This window comes from Bactrocera neohumeralis, chromosome 2, assembly GCF_024586455.1.
Source record: "Bactrocera neohumeralis isolate Rockhampton chromosome 2, APGP_CSIRO_Bneo_wtdbg2-racon-allhic-juicebox.fasta_v2, whole genome shotgun sequence".
Lineage (NCBI taxonomy): Eukaryota > Metazoa > Arthropoda > Insecta > Diptera > Tephritidae > Bactrocera > Bactrocera neohumeralis.
This window is the reverse complement of record NC_065919.1, coordinates 13,821,096-13,843,945: the sequence shown is the minus strand read 5'-3', so window position 1 is coordinate 13,843,945 and position 22,850 is coordinate 13,821,096.

The following is a 22,850-nucleotide window of genomic DNA, read 5'->3' as shown; positions in this document are numbered from 1 at the left end:
GCTGTTGTTAACTCGGCTATAATCGCGTAAGCGGTGTCTACGCCAATTAAGAAGAAGAAGAGTTATTAAAAAAGGGAGGTGAAAAAATTAATTTCCTTTTTTGCCACATTTCACAAAATAATTTGCAAATCATATTTCTTGGTTGGAAAACACCCATAATTAATTAATCGAAAGTTACAGGAGTGAGAACTTAAGGTCTTTAGAAGACTTTCGCCTCGCACCTGAATTTCAGACGTGTTCCTCTTGAAATTATATTTTCATAATCTAAGCTAGAGTGTTTTTCATTTTACCATAAAAAATTCCGAAAGCAACCTTAAAGAAATGGCCGTCAAACGGCCTTTATATAACATTTTTCCAGATAAAGGATGCGCCATCTGTTAGGTAAATATTGCAACTTTAAGTAAGTGTGCACTAACTGAAGTAAGCAGAATAGCTCTTTGGAAAGCCCAAAAGTTCATGAAGCCAACAGTCGCCTCAAACATATTTATGCGATACTTGGGTGGAAATTGGGCTCGAAGTGATGAGGAAAATGCTAATTGTTTTGCAAAGCATATAGAAAAGGTACTTCAACCTTATTATTCATAGAAGAACTTTATGCTGTCAATGTTATCAAACAAAGCTAACGAGTCAGTCTAGTGTTTTAAGACTTCAACTTCTGAATTATTAGAATCATATAAGAACTTAATACCAAATAGTTGCCAGGACATGATAATATTACGCCAAAAATGCTAATTGAGTTAGCAAATATTGCTTTAGAAGTGCCCTTCTCTTTGCTCCTCAATGCAATTCTAACTTTTGTACACTATCTAATTTTTAAGAAAAAGTCGCAGATTGTACTGATAGATAAACCTGGTGAAGACTTAACACAGCCATCTTCTGTATTTATAAAATATGTGAAAAAGTCTTAGTATAAAAGATGTCTCCTTTTCTCCACGAAAATACTATAATAACAACGCACCAATTCGGGTTTCGTGCAAATCATAGCACGATAGTGCAAGTAAATTGAATTACTAACGAAATAGGAAAAGCATTTGAGCACAGAGAGTACTGTTCAGCTATATTTCTAGACGTAGCTCAGGCGTTTGATAAAGTGTGTCATGAAGACATTTTATATAACATTAAAACATTCTACCTTCAGAATTTTATAAAACACTGGAGTTTTATTTAAAAAATAGACAATTTTTGGTATATTTGATGAACGACAAATAAGGACTAGTGTACCACAGGGCTGTTTTTTAGTTTCCATTTGTTTTGATAGAATTTCATAAATGTTCGTCATGCACGTCATAAGCATGTAAATCTAACATGGAACATATTTATAGGAAATTCAATTTTGAACAGTATCAGATTATGCAAATCCTTGGCTTAAATAACAAAATTCATTTACAATACATATTTTGCTGTTAAGATTGTACATATATGTGTATTGAGAGCACTTATTAGCTTCTTTAATTAAGTTTAACTGTAAATAAGTGCTGTGTGGAAAAAAGTAAAATTCCACAAATAGTAAAGCAGTATCATGCTCTTAATATGCGGAGGCTCATTGAAATGCAAACTATTTTACACACACACATACAAACACACGAGGCACAGCATTAATTATTTATCATTAAACCTATAACCTTACACATATGCATGTGTTTGTGTGCGCTTTTAAATTATGTGTGTTTAATTAATTTTCTATAATTCTTTTAAGCGCTTTGTCTACTTAGAAGCGGTTAGCTGACAGAAATTCCATAAAATATAACCAAAGTAAATAATAGTAATAATTCCAGCAACCTGTTCAAAAGCTTTATATTCCCCTATACATAATAAATGAGTGTAAACACATCACTATAACTAAGTAAGTACACATCATTGCGTATTCTCCATAGACTGCCAGGCATCATTAATCGGCCAGCTCGTTAAATTTTCATTATTAATTTGATTGATTTGTAATTTATGTGACCGTTGGATGTCATCACGTGTTCATATGCTCGATCGCTCATTTGCTCGCTCGTTGTCGGCCGCACACTTCACAAAGCCGACTCTACGCCGCTTTGTTCGGTTCAAGTGTGTGTATTTGTGTGTGTGCAACGCGCTCATCAATTCAATGACAAACACATTTTCTACGTCGTTCATAGTTGCTAGTCGCTGGCAGCGCTTTGAATTTGATTAATATTATTGTACTATTATTTTAGTTTTTTTTTTAGTTATTTTATGCTCGTACAGCATTTGTGCACTTTGAAATTGTTTACTGCGTAATTAATGTATGTTGCATGCTGCATGTTGCATGTCAAAGAGTTCATTGTTAATTGATCTTTGCAATTATTGTTAAAAATAAATCAAATCGAATGTGAATTTATGATAACGTGATGATTTATTTTGATTTACTGTGCCACCGGGCACTGGCAGTTGATGAATTTATGGATTTATACGGATAAATGTGTGCCTGTGTGCTAATAAAGCGCACTAATATAACTCATACGCACTGGTGTGTTATCGTATGTTTATGCCTGCTTATTATTATTAATATTTTACGTTTCAGCAAAGTACTTAATTGATTAATAAATAATGAATTTGCCGCGGATATGATTAAATTTGATATGGTTTGAGAGATAACAGCCAATACGCATGTTCTTTTCATTTCATTAATCCACTATAATGAAGCAGAATAATACTGCCGTCTAATTCCCTGCTTAATATTTATTTATATTCCTAATAACCCGCCTCACACCGCGCCACACACCGCATTTATTTAATCTATTCTCTAGTTTTGCTCCCGTAATCTCCTTACACGCATAGCTCTGTGGCAGGTTTGTGTATTAAGTCTTCTATTTGCGCTATACAAACAGCATAAATCACTCACCAGCAGCTTAAGTTCGTTATTTCAGTCTATTAGGAACTACTATTTATAACTCGATTGATGATCTTATTTGTCATTTACTTTGTGAGCTCAGATAAAAATTTCAAAAAAGCTGAAGCATAGCTTATATTTTAAGCTGGAATTCCACAAATTGATATTGCTGTTTTATTGTTGGGAAATCCATTCAACATGTAAAACTTCCGGGTATACTCTTCAACGGCTCCGCAGCACAGTCAGGTCATAAAAATAACAATGGCAGTTCGTTTGTGTTATCCAATTACAAAGCATGCGAAGATTAATAACTGTTTATGTGTGTCATAAATTCTTGAAAATGTTCAGCATTTGCTGAATTTCATATGCAACAATAGAATTTTGTAATGCTTGGTTATTATTTGTATTCAGCCTTTTAAATTTGCTCAATTCGTGCAGAACTGGATGGCACCAAATCGTGTTTGTTAGCCGTAAACTTAGAAAATATAATTGTTGCAATTATTTCAATTATATATTGATATATTTTAATGAAATAAAATAAAAAATATTGCGTACAATTGTTTCTTGTGCAATTTTCATTCATCCAAACTCAGACTTTTCTGACCCCTCCTCTCTTTTATGAATTGTTTCTTTAAACAATGTTTACGTGTGACTTACTCGTCAGCTTGGCTCAGTTTTCAAACTTAAAATTATTCTCCCTGTATTTCAAGTTTTTATGTTTATGAAAAACTTCCAATTGATGCTTGTTTTCTTTTTTTTTAACAAATCTAGTACACATTTTTTTTATATTTCTCACACATACATATATCCACATCCCGATGACAATTTATGTTTAATGTATGTTTTAGTGTTTATTAAGATGGGTCTGAAAACAATTTCTTTCGCGTTACTCTGAAACATGGATTTTTAGACTCCTCTAAGAAAGTCTCTCCAAGTATGAGCTCTTAATTGTCACAGAAGGGTATTCCATTTTACTATTTTCCTTATCATAGATTTTATAGGAAATTAAATAAAATCTAAAATAACTATTGAAGTTTGACTATTTTAAGGCAATTTTTTTTTCTTTTATGAGTTTTATTTTTCAATGAAAGCAAAAAATTATTATAAATTTCCAATAGTTCATATTTGTTTGTATAACCAACTAGAGAACCCGCCCGCGCTATACTGTGACTGATACATCGTTGCTACTACTAATACCATCTGTATTATTTCTAGTAAGCCTAAAATACGTATATAAATTTAGCGACTGAGGAAGTATTAGTTAATAAGATATAGCATTTTGGGTGAAGTAACTTGTGTTAGTTTACAAAAAATTTATCAAAAAGCATTTCTTGTGTTAAACATTGATTTGGGGGGTAAATAGTGTCAAATTTGGGCTCTGCACTAGTGAAATCGCGATTTGAAAAGAGATTTGCTAACACGGAAAAAGGCGAAATGAGCACTGAGGACAATGAAGGCAGTGCACGCCCTAAAGAGGCAAAGCTCAGTGCATAGTGGGTGGGTGCCTTGTTCAGGAGCAACAATCAGTATAACCCATATATTAAGAATGCATTCATACAAAAATTAATGTTCTTATTTCTTTATTTTTTTAAAGTAATATAATTTTCAAATGTTTCTTAAATGAATTTTGGAGACATTTTTATGATTTGAAATAAAATTTTGGTATCCTATATCTGGCCTCTGGTTCTATGCTACCTCGCCATTTTTTGTAAAGCAGCCGACCATAATATTTAGGTTATATATTATAAAAAACAAATTACAAGAATATATATATATTTATATAAGACTTAACACATTAAGACATCTCACGAAATCACTATAGCTGCAGTTTACCATACGAAATGCATAAGGCCAGTGTCCAGTACATAGGGCTAACTTCTACTATTTTCCTTTTCATACGTATCTGATAATACCATGAAAAATAACTATTCAACTATAAAATAATCTTGTTTTATATACAATTTCTGAATATTGGGTATATTATAAGAAATTTAGGTTTGTCATTACAAGTTCAAGTTTGTTTACAAGCAATAGATTAGCAAGTTCGTTTCTTAAGTCTTTTCATTTGCCAAGGAAGTTACTTATATTAATTATACCCTGAACAGGGTATATTTAGTTTGTCACGAAGTTTGTAACACCCAGAAGGAAGCGTCGGAGACCCTATAAAGTATATATATAAATGATCAGTATGTCGAGCTGAGTCGATTTAGCCATGTCCGTCTGTCCCCCAGTTTTTAAGATATCGTTTTGAAATTTTGCAAACGTCATTTTCTCTTCAAGAAGCTGCTCATTTGTCGGAACTGCCGATATAGGACCACTATAACATATAGCTGGCATACAAACTGAATGATCGGAATCAAGTTATTCTATGGAAAACTTTCACATTTGACAACGTATCTTCACGAAATTCGGAGTGAGTTATTGTTCATAGAAATAATTTAATATCGAAAGAAATTATTCAGATCGGCTCACTATGGCATATATCTTCCAAACAAACTGAATGATCGGAATCACATGCTGGTATGGAAAACTTTTGCATTTGACAAGATATATTCACGAAATTTGGTATAGGTTATTTCCTAAGGCAACAATGTAATCTCCGAAAAAATTGTTCAAATCGGATTACTATAGCACATAGCTTCCATACAAACTGAACACATAGCTACTAAAAGAAATACACCTGTGAAGGGTATATTAGCTTCGGTGCAGCCGAAGTTGACGTTTTTTCTTGTTCTAATTCCCTTTAACACTTTGAGCGACGAAGATTTCAGAATTTTCTACCCACTTGACCGACAAGAACTTTTTCACACCATATTCCACTTACATGCACAACTTTCAGGTTAATGACGTGAAATTAACGACAAAACGGGTAGAAATAAATCCTGCACCTGAAAATCTGACATGATGGTGCCATTAATCCGTTGCATTATTTGGTACACATTTAAACTTGTCATTTACTTGGAATAAGTGGAAATGCTAGTGATTAAAAAAATGTACCCCCTGTAGTAAGTTATCAAAACTAAGTGATACAGATTTTAGACCGGTGCTGCTCAAAGAGTTAAAAGCATTTTTCAAAATTCAAATTATTTCGGAAACTATAAATTTGTGTCGTGGAAACTTAGGGGACGCCTCGAAAACGCGTTTTTCTCGAAATTATTTATTTCAATGCATTAGGCAAATTACCTCAATTTCTAAGCTGCCGATTTACTTTGTTTTGTAACATTTTTAAAAAAATAATGAAAAAATCGACCTTAATTTTTGAGCAGCAGACATTTCATAATTTTTGTTTTCACTTTTGCAGCTTCTTGAGATAGCGTTGTTCGTACTTATCAAGCATCCATCATTGTTTTATTTTTCAGCTGACCACAGAAATCATGGCAACAAAGGCACTGGCTTTTTCTCATCTTTTTCAACGACGCATAACTATTTAAATGAATTTTTTTGAAGTGATTATGTGTATGCTTCAAATATAAATAAAATAGTAATAAAAAAATTGATGGTAAAAATATTAAATGCTTTTTTAATCAATTGCTAAAATAGCTCAAAATTTGGGCATTTAGTTTAGAATACGCATTTAAAGTGAAATATTTAAATCAGTTCAAGCAATTGTGTTATAATCCGATAGCTTGACATGGCAAAGTGAAAATATATATTTCCAGATCTCAATATATGTACTATATGTTTGTAAACCTCTGAGTATGAGATAAAAATGTCACAAATCAGCTTATCAGCTCAAAAAAGAGTAATAAAACAACAAAATACAACTTTTACAAAAATCACATATGTAATAGATTACTACTTGTATTTATAAATTTCAAAAAAAAAGTGTTATTAAACCAAATTATTGCGTATGTGTTTTTACTTTGCTGACTCACAATTCAGCATGCACATAATTTCACAAAATTTTTGTAAAGAAAAAATTATATAAACTTCTATTTACTCTAATTTTAAAAACTAAATTTTATAACAAATTTTCTACTCACCGATTTTTATCAGTTCAGCTTTTTCACCAAGTTTACTGTATTTGTATATCAATAGCTATTGAGTATTAATTAAATGAAATTTCACCAAATTCTTCGCACATAACACGATTTATAGTTGTCCTGCACTTCTTTTAGTTGTCATGCACTTGTGTTTGTTCGTTTTTGTTTAATAATCACCAGCTTTTAATATTTTTTAGAGCGGGGAATTTTGCATATTTATTAGCTTGAAATTTCGTATGCTCTTTTATTTCACTTCAACTTTTCACAGTGTATTTTCGCATGGCTTATGTTACTTTAATTTATATAACTTCCATAAAAACAATTTATATATTTATTATTTTCATGCTATGCCATGCAGTTCAAACACTTTTTTAATGAAATCACTAATATTCTCGTTGATGTTTTGTTTTTAGTTTGATGAAGCACTTTTTTTACTGACAAAAAATTATATGTCTCAAGTGCTGCTTTAAGAGAGTGAAAACAATTTCGAGCTCTTACTCACTTAAGTTAAAGATATTTGAGTTTTCATTGACCTGTATTTTAAAATAATATTGAAGTAAGAAATAGTGTTTAGATATTCTCATTGGTACTTTATTTTACGATTATTATCTGCAACCTTCTGATTTCATGTATTTATAAATATATGAGTATTATGCTTTTATTCTATTCTTATATACAATTTTCTTATAATAATCTTCTCGGCTGATATTTACAAGGCTTAAATTTTTCCTAAAGAGTAATTTTCATCACTTGTTAAAGGAATTGTGTACTAAACGAGCAAAATTTAGTGAAATTTGAGTGCAAATACATAATTAGTTATTGCCTAAAGAGAAAATTTTGCCTAAAAACAGGCGTGCAACATGAATTATTTTATGAAATACATATAATCCTTCTATTTTCACTAGCTTACAGTCATTTTGGCACTGGAAAATTTTTCAATTCAAATTCGAAATCAGGACACCTCAAACACCCCACAGACTCCTTGGCACATCAGTCGCAAAAATTGACTATTCGAAAACTCTTACAGATTTTCGAGTAGTATATTAAATGTAGCAGATTTTGAATTATATATAGTCGTCAAATAATGTGAATAAAATTACATCTTTAACCAACTAATTTAGATGTTTAACAGTCGACTATATCGAGCGAATAAGAAATCATATAAACTTTTCGCCAAATATGAACCAAAATTTTATGAAATTCGACTTGTTATTAGATTTAAAGGCTCTAAGTGCCATATATAAACAGCGCTTGTAGCATTGCTGAAATAAAATTTTACTAATTAACTATTTCAAGCAAAATTTCTTGCTCAAGGAAAATTTTCAATCAATTCTCTCTGCCAATTGTTTCATAAAGTTTTCAATAAATTTTCTCTGAAAGTTATTTCATAAATTTAATAATTTTCCGTAATTCTCAAATCATCATTTTTCCAACTATTTTTTTTTTTTCATTTCAAGCCTTTCCGCTTCTCATATCACACTATTTGTATAAGAAAATATTTAATTATAACTAAAAGCACATATGCATCGTTTTTATAGGCGTTTGACGGCTACACGACAGCGCAGCTCCACGCTGATGACGAGCTGACGTTAATTTGTGTGACAGCTCGCCAGGCAGGCAGACACACACGCAGCCAAACGTCTTTTCAAATATGCAGACATGCAGACGAGTCGTCGGCAGCCAAAACAAGATGGGCAAAGTGTGCGCAAAAGTGGTGGAAATCGGCATGCATAAATAGTCATAAGCTACAAAAACGCATAGCACAGGTATTATATTGTGTTAAGCTTTTTGAACTTTTTGACTGGCGCAAGTGGAAGAAAGTGCATTTGTTTTGGTAAACTGCCTGTTTTTGCTGATTACTTGACTGCAGGCTCAAAATATGTGTTATAAAAGACAAAATCTGATAAATATTTTTTATAAATATGTGTAAATATCATGAATATGTCGCATACTTTACGTTTATGCTAGTAATTAAGTATGGAAAAAATTATGGGTCATAGCAAGTTCGTTGCTTAAGTCTTTTGTAAATCTTTGCAAAAAGGCCCTTCCTACCATATACTTGTATGCTAGAGGTAATGATCATACACTATGCTATAGTGCATATAAAGTATGAAAGTAGATAATATTTTGGAGAGAAGTGTACACACAGCATCAAAATAGAAAAAATTTTCGAGAGAAAGCATAAAAGAAAAATAATTTCAAGTTTATTTTTGAGTAATGTGAATTGTTTTTTTTTTCGAGTAAACAAATAAAACTACAAAAAGTTTCTATTTATGGATTAAATACGCCCATTGAATTCACCAATTACAGACATTTTATATATTTCGTTTTCATAGCGTTTGGCTGTTTGGAAATCTCTAATTTTTCTCTTAGCACCGATGTGTATTTATTTTCATCGAAATATTTGAAAAACTTCAGCAAGCACTTCTTGGTATTTCTTGACTGAAGATGTACCATTTGAGATTTATATGCATAAGAAGCAACGAAATATAAAATTTATTGGAAAATGTCATATAATAAATCGGCACTTGAATTGCTTGTATGATCTTTGCAACTTGGAATATCAATGTGATAAGACAGCTAGTACTACAGCCAGGATTTTTTCGCGAAAACTGAAATATTGTTCATGAATTATGAACAAAATTTAATTCCAAATAAACAAAAAATTGCTAGCATTTAAAAAAAGAACAGATCGGTGAGTTGTATTGCAAAGACTATACTTCTCATGCAAATATTGGTAGCCGAAAAAGTCTTTTCGTATTTTGTCAATAGATGTCGTTGCAGTTGTAAATCTCCACTGCTGCCAATCACATTGTATCATACCGTATATTGTTGGAAAGGTGAGATTTTAAGCTTCATTTAACTAAAAAAATTAAATTCGAGAAAGTTGAAAAAAAGTTACAGAGGTTCAAAACTGAGTTAAAAAAAAATTATGAAATTCGCTATATTTTGAAGTTTTTGCATCAAAAAGGGAAGCATGCCACGCAAGCCACCAATGATGTTTGTGAAGTTTACGGAGACGATGCTGTGTCAGTTCTGGTAGCACAACAATGGTTCGCTTGCTTCCGTTCTGGAAATTTCGATTTACCATGATTAAAGCTCTACACTGATGGAATAATGTCTCCAGCGAAAAAGTTGCCAAAAATGGTCGACCAAAGTGGTACATATTTGTTTATTTATTTATTATTATAAATATAAAAAGTTGAAGTTTGATTAGAAATACGAAAACACTTTTTCGGTATAATGCAAAGGCTATGCTTCTAATGCAAAGTCACGTTCTGATCTTTTCGGCAATAAGCTTTGAAACCTGGCTTTATCAATCAACATAAGTTTTAGAAATATCTTTGAAATCAAATTCGTTAAATTCTATTACTAACTTGTAGGGAATCTACATAGAAAAGTAATTCAACGAAATTTGTTACTCAAAAAATTTTAGAATTTTTTTAGTTATTTAATTTTATTTCATTTATTAAAATATGAAACATTTACACTTACACACAAAGCTCAGAATTACATTTTTTTATTTTCTTAAATATGTTTCAATTAATCATAATAAATGAAAAAATTCTCAAACTTTAATTTCAAAGTTTTTTGTGGTATAGATTTCACTTGAGTTATTCATGAAGAAACTTTCCCATTAAAACCAAAAAACTTTGTTGTTATTTTCCTGATTTTTTTTGTTTTTGTATCTTTTATTTATTTTTTTTTAATGTCATATTTTTAATAATTAACCTTTTTGTTTTATTCAAGACTTTTATTTTTGAGTAAACAAAACCTGAGCTTTTTTCAAACACTTAAACACTGTTTTCCTCTATATTTTTTATTTATTATTTTTCTTTGAATATTAATTAAAAATATTTAATTATTAGTCTATGCGATTTAATAGAAAATCTTTGCTTATTTTTTGCCAATATTTTTATAGCATGATTTTTGTTTGGCATCAACTGACTTGCCACTAAGCTTAAAATCGCACGCTCCACGAAAATATTTTTCTAATGTAATAATTTCTAGTTTACATAATAATTTCTTCGCTGCTGCTGTTTCTCAACACTTGAGCACTGCATATTTTATTTATGTTTTATTTCGAGTGCAAGAGGGGGAAAGCAAAAAATGCAAAAACACATTAAATAAATGCAAAAATCGCATGCGATCACGCGCTGTAGCCAACAGAGTCAATCGAAACGAATCGAATCAAATATTTCAGAAAATTACGTTCGCCGAAACGCTGCGATTACAATACGCCGACGTTGTTGTCGTTGCCGTTTTGCTGTTGCACGTTGCACGCGCGATTTGCCGTTGTGCAAAAATGTGCAAACAATCCCGCAAGAAAGCCGTACAGAAACTGCAAGACGCTAGATCAGGCTAACTGCAGTCAGGCAGGCAGGCACTCCAGCAGACAGGCAGCCCAGCAGCGCCTGGCAATTCCAGTGCAGTGGTGGACGAGCGTGCGAGCGTTGCGAGTAACTGCAACATGCACAAAAAACACAAACAAAAACAACAGCGACGACAACAAAACACAATAAATGCAATAACAGCAACAACAACACGGGCAGAAGCAACAGCAATGCAGACAGGCAAGCAAAGTAGCATGAAAATGCGAAAAATTGCAATCGAAGCAACGAGGCTGCTAACAACAAGCTGGCGTTGGTGGGGGCAACGGCGGTGCGCATGCAACGATGCCGGTGCAACGAAATGCAATGAAATTCCAATGGAAGGCACTGGCACACAGATCCACACACACGCACACACACGTAGGTGTAATGGCAAGCAAAACCAGCGAAGCAGCAAAGCGGCAGAAAAATTGCAAAGAATTGCAAAAACAGCAGGCGAGTAGAAATAATGAAGCAAACAAGCAACAAATACACACAACAAATGGCGACAACCAGTACCGCAAAACCAGCCACAACCACAACCACAACCGCAATCGCAACAGCAACAGCAATTGCATTGCATCGGGCAAACAAAGTGAAACAAAATAAATAACAAGGCGGCAGCGGCAACACGAGCCGAGCAGCAAGAAAAAATCGTGTGTGCAATTCTCGTAGCAACAACCTCGCAAAGACCGACTGACCGAGTAATACAGAGCGGCGGTTGGCTTGCCGTTTGGCGGCGGCCGGGCGGCGAACGTGGTTTTGGTGGTGCTGATGCGACGGTGTGGCTAACAGCAACAGTTGCCGAATGCAGGCGAAATGAAAAACGAGTCTCAGCGAAGCCCAGCAAAGCCAGTGGTTTTGAGATCAAAAGCAAACCAGCTGCTGCTGGTCGGCGTGTCTTGCGCAGCTGAGAGTGCGAGCGCGAGTGCGCGCGCTAAAAGCGGCGAGAGTGCGCTTACGGATATGAAATACACAAAAAGCCGCTATGTTGCGGCAGCGCAGCGCTGCTAACAGACGACGGCGCAGTGCTAAACCGTTAACAGCTGCGGCATTGTAGAGCGCGCGCAGCTGCGGCGTCGTGTAAGAGTAAATTCATTTGACAGCGTAGTCATTGTGTTGTTTAAGAGAAGCGTCTGCGCCGCGTTGTTGAAACTGTTGCGCGTTGGTGAGTTTTCCAGGTGTTTGCACTTCCAGCGCGCGCTCTGAGCGCCAATTGCTTTTGTGCGCGCTCACCTTACGGTTTCTTTCCAGTTACTACGCTGATGGCTACGATCAGCTGCATGCGCGCTAACCAATAAAAATCGTCATTGATGAGGAAATCGAAATAGCGACAGCACGAGCGCGCTGGAAGAGAGTTGGAGCTGTGAGCGTACATTGAATTGGAGTTTGTTAATGTTAAATTGAAGTTTTGTGTTTTTACTTTTAATTTTTAATTTTAACGACTCATTTTACTTGAAGCATTTCTTTAATATCAGTGAAGATTGTAATATGTAAAATGCTAGAATTAATACGTGAAATAATGCAATAAATAAACAGAAGACTTAAGCGACGAACTCACATGCCCAAAAACGTTAATGTTGTATTTATAAAGGTGTAGTAAACGTCTTGATTGCAATATTGGGTAGTCGAAAAAGTCTTTTCGTATTTCCAATCGAACTTCAACTTTTTTTTATATCTATACTAAAAATAAATAAACAAATATGTACCATTTTGGTCGAACACTTTTTGCCATTTTTCCGCTATAGACAATATACCATATATATATATCAGTGTAAGACTTTCATCATTGTAAATCGAAATTTTTAAACTGCCAAAACGGAAGCGAGCGAACCATTGTTATGCTACACGAACTGATACAGCATCGTCTCCGTAAACTTCACAAATTTCATTGGTGACTTGGGTGGCATTCTTCCTTTTTTTAGTTTAAAAATATAGTGAACTTCTTCATTTTAGAACAGCCGTGTCTTTTTTCAACTTCTCACCGCTCACCTCTCTAACACAACTACATATATGGTATGACACAATATATTGGTTGCACTGAAGATATACAACTGCAACGACGTCTATTGACAAAATACGAAAAGACTTTTTCGTCTACCCAATATTAGCTACATCCTTTCTGTTTGGCACTGACCTTGCACTGAACTTTCCATAATTTTATGAAATCTTTTATTACCTTTGTTAGTACAATGTTTGAACTTGTGATTGTCTAGCAGTTAACATTCTCGACTCTTCAAACAAATGTAGTCACCAAATCACCGTGTATAATGTGTTGACTATTAGAATATATGTCCGCGGTTTAAGGTTAGTTTATAGAGATCACGCTTAGGCAGCTTAGAACGCCGTGCGTTGTGATACCTGGAAACTCTTAAAAACTAGATCAAATAAATTGACAAAGTGATTTGAGCCTTTCACAAATTCGTTTAGACGGATAATATCAGTTTCAGTTATGTTCTCTGAATTACCGAAAATAAGAACTACATTTACCTTTTATCCTCGGTAGTACAAAGGCTAGATAATAGAGGAGAAAGTGCCTAGATGTCAGGCATCCAAACGAGTTCGATTAGAGCAGCTACTCCTTGAGTTGTTTTGAGCGCATTTTTACCGAATTCGGCGCTAGTATTGCCGCTCTGCTGTTGGAGTGAATGCTCACCTTCCTGAAAGAAGTTGTACTTCGTAGCATTATGTCTACTGCCACCTTAATAACGACCACTACTACCTAAATGAAGACTACATTGGTCCGGTAGAGTAAAGCTAAGATTAACAAAGAAGTAAACTCAACCTCCACCCTTCCCTCTTAAATTCGATCTATCATTGGAAAAGCTTACTGCGTCTATTCTCAAGAAATTTCTCCCCATCCATTATTCCTGGTCGGTATGCGAGCTGAGAAAAAGTTGTCACGAGTGGCCTGCTCCAAGTTTTTAGAAATGGTGTTGACAGTGGAGGGAATTTCGGCATATCCTTGTTCGGACCCCTTCATATATTCGGCTTCTGTAAGCCTTAGAGTACACTTCGAAAGCCATACACCTGCCGACAATGTCCACGCGTGCTAAGTGTCCGATGATGTTAAGTGCTATTGTTGGTGTAGTACGCAGTGGATCCGAAATGCCGATAAAAGCCGCTCCTTGAGCACGCTCCAGGTGCTTGGCAAATGTAGTCTTTTCGAGCGCACTCCACCAGACTAAAACACCAAAAAACATTATTGGCTTTACTGCGGTTTTTCTGAGTCAAAACACCAACTTTGGTGTGAGTCTCCACTTTTTCCACTATTGCTCTACTCTGCGAGTCTCCACTTTTTCACAATAGCTCTACTCTGTGAGTCTGCACTTTTTCCACTATAGCTCTGCTACAGTCATATAAGGCAACGGATGCCTTCGTTACTTTCTCTTTAATATCTTGCCTCCCTGAAATTTGTTGTCAAAAATAAGGCTAAGTACTTTACCCTATCAAGAGGTTGAAGACGTAAAACACCAAAACTGGAGAGAAGCACGATTGAGATCTTATACCGCCAACTAAATGCAACCATTTCAGTTTTACTTGGATTGACGGCTAAGCCGCTTCTATACACCCAGTTGAAAACCACGATTAGTTACCCATCGGTTAGCTCGTAGACGGCAGCATTGGCTATCATAGCAGCAAGAATCCGTGCAAAAATCACTAAATATCTCTTTCCGAAGTGCTACGGTTTCAAAATATTATAAAATCTATTCTGAGAATCTCAAATTCACAATATTTTATTCAAATTTGCAACAGTAAAGAAATTGTCAGTACGTTTGTATTAAATTTCTCATTTACATCAACCAACAACCAAACAAAACGCATATTCAATGCAGCATTTTTTAAAAAACCTTTTAGCTTAACATTATCCACAAAAACAAAAAATACAAACATGCAACAATAAACATTAAACAACCACAAAGCCATTTGCTTCATGAAATCACAAATTTATATATGAAACAACAACAAAGTGGGGAAAAACGTTAACGCCACTGATGGACAGTTGAATACGCGCCCATAGGCACACGAACAAACAGATTTACAACGCACACTGACAGCCAAACATAAACAACAAACACATGACACAGTAAGCACCGGCAACTGCCACCAATAATAACCAACCATATTTATTTAGTAATGCACAAACGGCAACTAGAGTGCTGCAGCAATACTCCAGAGGCTGTGCAGAGTGGCAAGGTGGCAAAGGGAGGAAAAACTTGCTACTTGTTGTGGCACAAACAGTGTGGCTGCAGAGTGCCTTGCCACTGGGTGTTAGAAAATTATCATAAAAGTATTGAAGTGTGACCTGCATTGACAACCTTTGACAGCTATGTCAATAGCCAAACAACAACAATAACACTACTGTTGGACTACTGGGTAGTAAGCAGGAAACTTGGCGAGTGACAGCAATTTCAAAGAAGCAACATTTAACAACTTGGGCAAGAAAGGTGAAGCTTGTCAGCTAGAAAATTAAATAAATACAACACACACACACATACCCATAATCATGTATTATAACTATGCGTATGTTTGTTTACATGAACTTAAGTCAATAATATAGCTGCATTTGTGCCGGCAGTTCATAGTGCGCTGTGGCACGTTGACACCTTATTGGCTGCATCGGCCGCTTGCACTTCCACTTCGGCGCTTTTTTCCAGCTTCGATTGTTGTGTCGGTCGCCACAATGAAATTGTCATAAATTACAACGCGTCTGACAAGTGTCGGAGTTTTTTACTGTCTGCTTGTCGCACACATACATGCACATATGCATAGAGATAGCTGCAGCGCTTCTTCACTGCTGTCTTCGGCATGCTATCGCTTATTTGCTCGTCGTCTTCTCTACTTTTTTCCAAGTATACCCGCCTTTGTCACCCCATTGGCGGCCGCGCGACACCCAAAGTGTCTTCGTCATTGGCAGCCAGCTCATACACAAGCACACATAATCAGACTCCAACAAATGCATTGTTTATGGCGATGCTCATTTGTGGCGTCTCGTTATAATGAAGTGTTATGCATGTATGTGGAGCTGGCGTTACGCGCCATGTCCGGTCAGTCAAAATTGTCAATAGCTGTGTTATTGTGTGTCCTTTAGCTATCGGCGGGCAGCGCCCAATTCCATAAGTGAGTTGTTCACTTGAATTAGTCGTAACATCATGTAGAATGGCTTATGTTTGACAGTCGATGGGCGGATAAAATTGTGGCGAGTGTTACAGGTGCTATGGCAAAGTGCATAAAGTATTGGTATAAACGAAGGGAAGGGGATTGACTGCGGTGAATTTCAAATTTAATTGTTCAATTGCACTAGTACCTCGATTTGTGTTACCTTATAAAAACATATATGCCAACGGTTTGCCATCCATATTCACTATACAATATATTTTTGCATATAGCTGCTGTTTGTCGGTCAAAATTGGGTCTATAATAAGTTTCATGGCTGTTATGCAAGAGATGGCGCCATTGGGTTTGAAACAAAAATCAAGTCCCTTCATTCGAATCAGCAAAGCAACTTGTAACCAATAAAAAATTGTAGGAAGTTTGTTTTCCTTTCCTAACAGCTCGGTAGAATATTTGAAAAGTAAACTCAAAATTGTCAAACCCTTGATTCAGCAAAGGAGAACAATCAAGAAAGAAGTACTGAGGTATTTCCACCTTGCCTTCTTCTATACAACTTCCTCAGCTGCAGATTCTCAATCTTATAGCATGGACGGCGACAGAAAAAATGAGCTTTTTATCTTCTGTCAAATAACTCCTCCTTGCGATGTCGATCTTTATCCCAAAACTGTCAGGGGTGTAAACGCTTCCGGCTTCCTTAATGAAACCACCTTCAATTCGCAGGAAGATCGCAATGGCGATTTATTCAATCCTTTTGGCTACCTCAAGCCTTGAGATGATAGTATGTAGGGCAGTATTTATTAACTTGCTTTTCCCACCTACCGCTTCTGATAAATGGTCCTTCAGAATGTGCCCTCTTGGGTGCCAGTCTATCAGCCTCTCAAAAGAAGGCGTAACTTGATTATTATGCCATTGTTTCCGTTGAAAAGCTATCATGCTTGTGCGTTTTCTTCAGTTTATGTCATTCGTTTGAAATAACTGTAACCTTTTTTTAACACAAATATGTTAAACTAAACAGTGTCTAAAAAGTGTTTTTGCGGGGCAACTCTTCTTCATTACTTTAAAACGTAGAAAGCTGATGGTTACACCTTTTTAGTGGAAGATTATGGTGAACATGCTCTAGCTGCGCGAACATGCTATGATTCAAAACTGGTTATATTACCTTTCAAGACGAATTAGATCCTTTCCCAGTCCTAACACTTTGAAGATGAAATGGTCCTTCAGAATGTCATTAGCTGTCACAATGTGTGCCAAAGTGCTATTTCTATGGCTCTTAATATTTTATATTGAATTTTATATATCTTGATTATTATTCCATTGTTTTCGTTGAACTAAACTGGAAACAATAATCAATGAATATTATTGACAAACATAAGTATAGTTCCCAGAATCATTGGGAGTCAATCAAGCAGGATATTTGAAAATCACCAGACACATTGAAAAGAAAGAAACTAAAATAAAATTTTTATATGTAACACAAATGTGTCTAAATTTGTGTCTAAAATGTGTGGTAGCGGGAAGTTATTTTTCATTATCTGTAGCCAATGGTGAAAATAGATCCTATACAACTACTCTAAAAGCAAAAAAAAAAAATCATAAGTGAAAATTGTCCAACCAATTTGATGGGATCAGAAGGTCGTGCCGTTTTATGAGCTTATCCAGCTGGGCCATTAATGAGGAACTCTATCGAAAACATCTCATCAAATTGAAGTGAGCGATTACCGAAAAACGCTCGGAATTTGCAACTAGAAAAGAGGTAATAAATAATTTCCAATTATGACAGCAGTCAAACACTATTTTGAAAAGAGTGGCTAGTAAAACTTGCCACATCCGCTTTGTAGCTCAAACATTTCCTTTTCTGACTACAATTTTTCTGTTTGATGCAAAACTCTTTCACTTGGATACAGTTGACATAAGAATAGGGCATCTAAAATTGGCTTGATTCATTCCAGTTCCTTTGTGATAGCATTCAAAAATTGTCAGGTCGAAGAAAAATATGTTACAACTTTCAATGGACAATACTTAGGGCTATACTATTGTGCCCATTTTTCATAAATAAACGTTTAAACTGCGAGAATTCAGTTATATACCTAATAGTTGCTACAAGAAATGCTCCTGGGAAAGTTATTGGGTAGGCGAAAAAGTAGTTTCGTATTTTGTCAATAAATGTCGTTGCAGTCATTTTAAATATAAAAAAATCAGTTGAAGTTTGATTAGAAATACGAAAAGACTTTTTCGACCATCTAATTTTATGGCTTAGTTGCAGAAGAATTTATGTTTTTGCTTCTTTAACGTTCCGAAATCCACTAGATGCCATATTTATACAAAGTACCAAGGAAAGTTTAACTCAACCAAAAGCCATTCCAGGTTGACAACTCACTTGAACACCAACACTTAGTCAATAAATGTACAACAACTTACTATACAGCAGCGACAAGAATTTAGACCTACAATTGACAATTGCAGCCGTCAAGTAAGTAATTATATCTCATATTTGTACATATATCCATACCCGCAAACATTAACAGGCCAGTGGAATGTGGCAAGGAAGTGCGTACTTGTATCTGATGTATTTATTTATGTTAAGTACTGCGAGGCGATGGGCAGCAATTGCTAAACAGCCATTTTCTAGTGATAATTATGTGGCAAGAATGCTGTTGCAGTGAAGTTCAACAGCAGCAGCAGTTGCAAGAGCAGCACACATTTATGGATATGATTATAAGCAGTTGACAGTGGACGGACGTTGAGCAGATTGCTGCACACACACACACACATGCACGCAAACATATGATTATGATTACGCAGCTAAGCTTAGCACCACACACGTCATCCTGCCATGGTTGTTGCTGTGGCATGTTGGCGCATTGCCTGCTGCCGGCTGCCAGTTGGCTGTTGCCCACTTTGGTGACGCCAGCCACGCCGCCACGACGGCCAACAAGTGTAAGTTGACAACATTTCTTTTACTGCGCCTTTGTGCGCTTCAAAAGGCTTGTGGCAGCAATGAGCGCTCTTGTACTGTGCGTTAAGCACAAGCACTTGGTGAGCTTGCCACTTGAACGCGATTATCTGCTTTAGCTGCAACTGTCATTGCCGCCACATTTCTTTGTGGCCAATTTAATTTTCATTCAACTAATGCCGCTTGCTGCCCGTTGCCTGCCACTTGCCGCACATCCGTGCTACGCACAGCTTTACATGCCATCTTCCGCTGCACACACATACACATGCACAAATGTGAGTATCTCATTATGTGCATAAAGAAATACAGTTGCATATATGTGTGTGTGTGTGTGTATGTAGCTAGCGGCAACCGTCGTCTGTTTGTGTGTGTGTCTGTGTGTGCATCTTTTGTTTGCTCGTGCCTCGCTGCCACTGCGAGCCTCTAGTGCAACCTGTTTTCCTGACATCTTTCCGTCCCCATTAGCCGCCCACCCGCCTCACCCGTCCACTCCTCACCGCTCTAATATAACATCTTTGCTATTTTCTATGCGCTTCCCAATAAATAAATTATTTATGAGTTACACACGCCGCGCGTTTTATTTTCAGTTTTATTGCAATTTTCTTTATTTCCATTTTTTTTGTCGTCTTGTTTTTCCTCGCTTTGCTTGTGCGCATGTGCGCATAACTCTCGCCGTGTGGTTGGCATTTTAAATGCTCCTCATCACAAATCGATCCGGTGGTGATGACAATGCGACATTACTGATTGATGTGTCATTGTGCGCGGCCAAACGGTAAGGCCATACTTCTAACGGCACATACACACATGCACATTCACATATTTTTATAAAACTATACAAAAGTCATAAAAAATGGATTCATGAAACAATTGAAATACCGCAAGTGTAGAATGATACCGGATTCCGTATTGAAACTCGGCGATGTTGTGTGAGTCTTTGTGTTGTTGTTTTTTTTACTAAACGGTTTTGCTTGCGGAAACGGCGTTTTTACTAGGCTAAGCAGAATCTTACGTAAGTAAGTCATTCAGAAATTCTATAATTGTTTTTCCTTTTTGCAATAGGAAGCTGCAGAGAAGCTAGTTCTCGCGACAATAGTTAACGGAACTAACTGAAAATGACGTGCACTAAGAAATAAAACAATGAAAGAAGTTCTAAGACACCAACCAACGTACGGAGGGTTCCTTAAAATCGGTGAGCTCTATACTCCTTTCTTTTTCTCAACTTATTATATGTTCCTTCCAATAACTTTAAGTTACTTTACCAACTGAGTAATAAACGCCGAATATTAAACCGTTATTATTTGTTTGATGGTAGCCTTGATATATCTTTTTCTTTTCTTTTATTGGCGTAGATACTGCTTACGTGGATATAGCCGAGTTTACAACAACGCGCCAGTCGTTCTTCCTTATCGCAGGGTGAAGCCAATTGGCGATTTCAAGTGCAGACAGATCCCTCTCCACCTGCTTTTTCCAACGTAGTGGAGCTCTTCCTCTTCCTCTGCTTCCACCGACGGGTACTGAATTGAAAACCTTCAAAACTGAAGTGTTCTCTTCCATCCGGTCAACATGAATTGGTCAGCGCAGCCGCTGAGTCTTGATTCGCTGAACTATGTTAATTCGCCGTCTATCTCGTACATCGTTCCATCGACTGCGCTTGGACGAAAAGTCTTCCGCAGAACCTGTCTCTCGAAAACTCGTAACGTCGACTCATCAGATGTTGTCATCGTCCTTGCTTCTGTACCATATAGCAGGACAGGAATGTGTCGATCTTCTTCTCACGCTTCTTTTTCAAGATTTGGAGCGTGACAAAAATCTGGTCTATAGTAGATTTTCTAGATCTGCCGCCACGCACAATACGCTCAATAGAACCTTATATGCGACATTGAGGAAGGTTAAGGAAGGTGGGATCTCCGTTTTTTTGGATTGGCAGAGTACACGTTTGTTCGAACATATTCTACAAAGAAGCCCCCTTATCAGTTCTTCGCCGTCGTATTTGAATTCGCGGCCGGCAATACACTGGTCCAAGCATTTTGCTGTACTGCGGATGGGTAATTGCGTTTGTCCTCTGTCTTTTTTGTTTGCATATGCGTCTCACTTCCTTCTTCAACTTTAGTAATCTATCCCATCCCGCCCGTATTGTGGTCGATTATAACGTTGGGAGCTAGGCAGTCTGTTTTCCCTTAACCCCTATCAAACTCGACATTGTTAATGTAATTATCGGCGAAATTGGCAATCCGAATACCCACGAGATGTGAAACTCGACGTTTTCATTTCTCAGTAGAAAATATTAATTCAGTGGGTCTGTATCGATAGTTCAATCGAAATCCTATTCACTAATGGTAAAACAGAAACATGAACGGGCTTCTCAATAGTAATGCATACTCAGAAGACAACTTTAAACTTAATGATTCCAATCTCTCAGACCGAAATTGTGAGCATAACAGAAGGTGCAAAGTAGAATTTGGCTCTAATCACCAAATCTATAAAGATACTAGTGAATGGCTAAGCGGCAGTTAAGGCAATCCGTAACGCCAATACTAAATCTTATTGCGTTGGGTTATGCAAGCAGGCAAGAACTATACTTTTATTGCGTAACTCATTAATATTAGCTGGGTGTCCACTCATAAACGAATATAATGAAGTGAAAACGCAGACGAGTTGGCTTTCAGCTCAATTCCCCTCAGCTGCCCAGACCTTTCAGCTCCTTCAAAAGTTGTTTGAAGCAATTGATCTTAGAGGAGTTCCTTTGGAACAGAAACAACACAGGGCATACCACAAATTTACATTGCGGAAGGGTTGATGGTGGACAAACCAAAAACTTCCTACTTCTAGGCAAGGTAGCTTAATAACATGGTAGGGGTCATCACACACTTAACATGCCGCTTTTAGAAAATGGAAAAAGTATGGTTTCGGCGGAATGTAGATCATACGTGGAGGATGATCAGATGCTGGAATAGACGTGACATATTCCACTGCTCCCAAGGTTCTAACTTGAGAGACATTGAACAGCTGGGTTGAAAAAGGATCAGTGTTTTTTACCAAAACCACTGAGTTGCTGTATAATTTTTCTTCTTAGCTGCCATCAGGGAGCACAATAGACCTAATGTTAGCTTAGAGAACAATAGTTAGATTCTCAAATTGGCAGAGAACAAGTTTTATTCACACTCTTTATATTAGGTTTTATGGATATTATTGTAATATTGATAGGGCCATAATAAAGATTTTCAGTGGTAATCTCTTCCGCAGGTCCATCCAGTGTAATAAATCAATAAAAAATAAAAGGACTACCTTGGAGTCTTCACTTAACAAAGCAAACCCAATATAAGGTCATAGGCCATAGGCCACTTGTGTCCTTTTATAAACTTTAGTATAAAAAGAAAAAAATATCTGAAACCCAACAACAAAATATTCACAGACTGCAGCCTGTCTTTATCTTGCTATATATGTATATAGATTTATTAGATATTTATAAATTTACCAACACATGTTCACCAATTGAAGTGTGGCTTTATGCTTTTTTAACACCTGAGGAAGCCTTCCGTGTTGCCCGCTTCATTTATTTACCGCGACTCCAGTTAGCCTGCCACTTGCTGCTA